This window comes from Periplaneta americana, chromosome 5 (genome assembly GCF_040183065.1).
Source record: "Periplaneta americana isolate PAMFEO1 chromosome 5, P.americana_PAMFEO1_priV1, whole genome shotgun sequence".
Lineage (NCBI taxonomy): Eukaryota > Metazoa > Arthropoda > Insecta > Blattodea > Blattidae > Periplaneta > Periplaneta americana.
This window is the reverse complement of record NC_091121.1, coordinates 21,263,529-21,268,347: the sequence shown is the minus strand read 5'-3', so window position 1 is coordinate 21,268,347 and position 4,819 is coordinate 21,263,529. Positions and strand designations below refer to the sequence as shown.

The 4,819-nt window shown below is 38.6% G+C and overlaps 1 non-coding gene across 1 annotated transcript; it reads right to left on the bottom strand.

Annotated features, from left to right (window-relative positions):
- Window positions 1–284: 284 nt before the first annotated feature.
- On the bottom strand, window positions 285–356 carry TRNAN-AUU (transfer RNA asparagine (anticodon AUU)). Its single transcript has one exon. It is a non-coding gene; the product is annotated as a tRNA-Asn (tRNA).
- Between the last annotated feature and the right edge of the window lie 4,463 nt (window positions 357–4,819).

Below are 4,819 nucleotides of genomic sequence, written 5' to 3'. Positions count from 1 at the left end.
AGTGTGATATATTCGTATGATCCATTCATAAGACAATTTACACTTATTTTCTATTGTTGCAGTGGTTATTTTATCCTGCAATATAAATGATTACGTGGATATACAGTATTTGATAATACAGAATAACGACTTCTTCTCACATGAAACAGGTATGAACTTGAACTCAATAGTGACTTAAATTTTAGGAATAGAAAATTATATCTGTAGGGTTTAATTTATAATAACTAACAATCAAGCCTATATAATAACAATAGATTTTTTGAATAATTTCAAGGGAAAAATTGTTCCGGAGCCGGGTATCGAACCCGGGACCTTTGGTTTAATGTACCAACGCTCTACCACTGAGCTACCCGGGAACTCTAACCGACACCGATCCAATTTTTCCCTCTATCCACAGACCTCAAAGTGGGCTGACAACCGTCAAGCAACCAACTTCGAGTGCACACTAACTCCGTGTGACTTAAATTGTGGTTTTCTGTTAACGAACAGTGACGTGTATTATGCAAATCAAGATTTCAGGTATAACTCCCTGTAAAGTTGATTTGAATAATTTCGAGGGGAAAATTGTTCCGGAGCCGGGTATCGACAATTTTTCCCTCGAAATTATTCAAATCAACTTTACAGGGAGTTATACCTGAAATCTTGATTTGCAATAGATTTTTTAATTACATGGTTTGCATTATAATATCACTCATTATATTTTATTGACATTACTTATTTAAATATTGAAGTTCAGAGTTACACTTACAGTATATCACAAACAGTTTAATATAAACAGTAAAGTAATATTACTATTATATTACGTTTTAAAATTACATATTCATACGTGCAACAAATTGTTTATGAATTAAAAAGAGACGGATTGCAAATGTAATCGACGCGAATACTGGTGTCAGAAAATTATGGTACGAGCACTGAAGGGTTAAATTCCTTGGAGGAAAAATAATTATCTATTTGAAAACAAGTAACATTTCGGAAAGGCCACTTTTTCTTTCTGAAAGAATAGAAAACTTAAAAATGAAAATAACGTCATTGAGCATGCAAGAACCGTCTGTGGCTCTAGTCTTCTATCCAGACGCCCCGGGTTCTATCTCCGTCTAGGTCGTGATGGAATCTGTGGTGGGCAAAGCAGACGTTGCAGAGGGTTTTTATAATGATATTTCCATTTCCATCATTCCATCAGCACTCTCCACATCATCTAAACGTCCTCTCATCCATTAACATCTCCATTCCTTTCTCCCATTTCGGGATTGCGACCGATGTAGAGCCAGCTGTAGGCCGCCACCGAAATTGGACTCAGTAGTATACGGTCATTAGTTGCTAGTGGTAGTGTTGTGTACTGTGGACTCTCTCTTTGGCTCTTGGTACCTCGTAGGATCGGGTTGAGGGATCACGGTGATGCCTACATGGAAAGGTTAAGGGATTTTCAGTGTAGTTCAGTCTGTACGAGTATTTGTCTGCTGATGCGGAGCTGCGCTCGGGCGTTTTCGTTAGCCTCTGAGTCTGATTACCAGCTTGAGATTTTTTAGAGACTTTCTTAAACTGTAAGGCGAATGTCAAGTAATCACGTGGTGAATCCTCGGGCTGGTCTCGCCAAATACCATCTCTCTATACTTACTGATTTGAACGCCGTGTGAAATTTTGGTCATTTTCAATAAAAAAAAATCATTTTCGTTTTTTATGCGAAAAAATGAATCAACGATCTTTTATTTATATTGTAACGTTTTTAAAATAAACAACAATGTAACTTTATTATCTCAACAATAACTATTCACTCTCTACAATTTAACTTCACTCTCGTCAACAATGGGATTTGCTCTCCGCACAGCAACACAGCGTTCGTTATTGCACTCCACAAACGACAATGACAATTTACTTGGACTATTACGAACAACAATGAACTGTTAATCTTAACTAATATTTACAAAGCACTATTTACAAATCAGAACTGCCAGTTCTCAGTTCACAGTTCTTCTAGCTCAGTCACTCGTGTTCACAGTATCTCGAACCACAGACCTTCAGAGACAGTCCACTGTACTCGAACTCAGGTCCCTCCAACTGCGGTCCACTGCACTCGAACTCAGGTCCCTCCAACTGCGGTCCACTGCACTCGAACTCAGGCCTTCGGATGCTGACACAGTTGCGGACGCACACTCGAGTCGAACTCCGGTACACAAGACTGGCTTGCTTGCTCTGGCTTACTCACTGAATGGCTGAATAAACTGAAAACTGCTCAAGTTCGCTCGCGTTTCTTCTTTTATAGCAAGATCATAGTTGCGAGAAATTTCTACGGGTGTGCAGAGATAGCTCCCTCGAATTATCTGGATATCTCCACTTCGACGGACTTCTGCAAGAGTCGGGAGGGTCCGTCCCCCCTTCACTCCGCACGCAGCAGTTGCGCGCGCACCCTCCCCTCGTCGCGTTGACGTAATACACCCCCTCTGCCGTTCAGCATGCAGTTGCTCCCCGTACCAGCGTTTCGTCGGACGCGTGTTCAAACCCCGTTGCAGCTGTCACAATATATTGAGACAGATTCAGTGCTCTGCGGCCTTGGAAATATGAAAACTATATCATATTTAAATGGCTGCACTCTTGAATTTGAATTTCTTAGGAAATTTACAAGCTGTTTTCTGACACTTTGTTTTTCAGCACATTTTGTTATGTTCAAAATGTAAAGGTTCTTACAATTTAGGTGCTGGGAACATTCACATACTGTGGTTAACAAGATACGGTAACATTTTAACTAAATAGTTTCGAAATTAAAACATAAAACATATTTAGTGGACATCAGAAGTTTTAATTTTGAAGTTGCATACATATTTTTCTCTCTATTTATAGACGTAAATTTAAAATTTTGGTTACTTATTAAGTCTTTTCTAAGCATATCAGGCTGCGCATTTGTTGCCTACCATAGTGATAATGAAATATTTTGCACCAAGATAAAACTGTCTCCTTATTGCACAGTTTTTTCAGGCAGAACTTCTAGCAATTAATGAAGCTATGAAATGGTGCATTAAGAACGAAAACACAGCGCGCTTATTTAGTGACTCCTAAGCTGCCCTTCAATGAATCGCTGACAAGTACAACCGCCACCCATTAGCGATAGAGACAAGGGAATTACTTGAAAAGTACACACAGCACATATGCCTCACTTGGGTCCGTGGACACAATGGTGTAAGAGGAAATGAAAAAGCTGATGAGCTAGTGAAAGCTGCAGCATCCAGCAACGAAACTCCGACATACACTTTACAACCAGTATCATAAGAAACAAATACGACAACAGACTCATCAAAACTGGAATACTAGTTGGACGACATGCACAACCGGATCACTAACAAGAGACACCTATAGGGCGCGCCACCGATTTTGGCATGTGAAATAAGTAATGGGAAATCTAAGTGCGAGTGTCTAACTTTTGTAGCAATTTATAGGCGATAAAGCTGGCACTTGTGATTGGCAGATTGTTGATGTGACTCGTATTTAGGAGGAGGTACAGTTCTCAGCTCCAGTGGCAACAGAAACTCACTGACTGGACACTGTACTCAAGGACACACCGCAGGAAAGTTAAGTTGCTGCAGTCTGGGCAAGACTGACAGCTGTGGTTGGCAGATTGCTGAAGTGACGTGTATAGGAGGCGGTACCATTTTCAGCTACACATCAATAGATGCTCGCAGACTGTGCATTGTACTCAAGGACACGCGCCAAAAACCCTGGCATCAGCTATACTTCCCAACAATCCACGACCGACTCAAAAGCCATCACTTCAAACCTACTTTCGTAACAACGCAGTTTCTTTCTGGACATGGGAAATTTGGCACTTACTTTGACAGATTCAACATTCCAGTAGACATCGACTCTACATGCTCCTGCCGCGAAGACCTTCACAGTGTGAAACAGCTTCTGTTTGACTGTCCTATTATTGAAGCAAATAGATTTCAAATAAAGACACATCTTCTGAACTGCGACACCGAATACAGGACTCCACTATGTGAAGTAATCAAAAAACTTGTTGCTACAGACAATTTATAGACTTGCTAAACTTTATCTTTAAAAGACTGTAGATACATATTTCACCATTATCTGTGTAAAAATAAGTAGTATAGATAAGTAGTAAGGTACGCGTACCAAATAACGCCACCTTAACAATTCAGTCACTTTTGCTCTGGAAATAAGTTATGTACAAACATGAAAATTATGAAATAGAAACTGTAATCTTATCTTTACAAAATAGCACAATGAAAATGGATATATTATATACCGAACAAGAATTAGAACTCAAATAGGAAAACTTTGTAAACTGGGGTTATTAGGAACAGGTTGTCCAATTAACGCCACCTATTTTCTAGTAACCTATACACTTATAATTGTTAATGAATTATTTTTCCTAAGCAACACAAATTGAACTAAGCGACTAAATTTGAGTTTCTGTTAATAAAAGATACAAAATCACTCAATACTAATGAAAGATTCTTGATCTGAAACTGAAACACCAGATGGATTAGGAAAATATGTTTTCCAGTGACTCCTTACTTAAAAAAAAGAGACAATGTGACAAAGTAGAAAGTTATTAAACACAAAAGCATTTCCTTAGTTTAATATGAATGTTTTCCAATAAGTACAACAAAAAAATTAGCCTATGTAAAATAAAAAGAATTAAGATTTCGATAAGCGTTTGAACCAATATCAACACTGCACATTCTGAACATTTGTAAGTTGAAAGCTTAATGATTTTCCTGATGTTTTCACACTGATGCTGTACTGTCAGCCTTAGTACTAACATAACCTAAAATTGTGTCTGTAGATCTTTAACGCCACATGG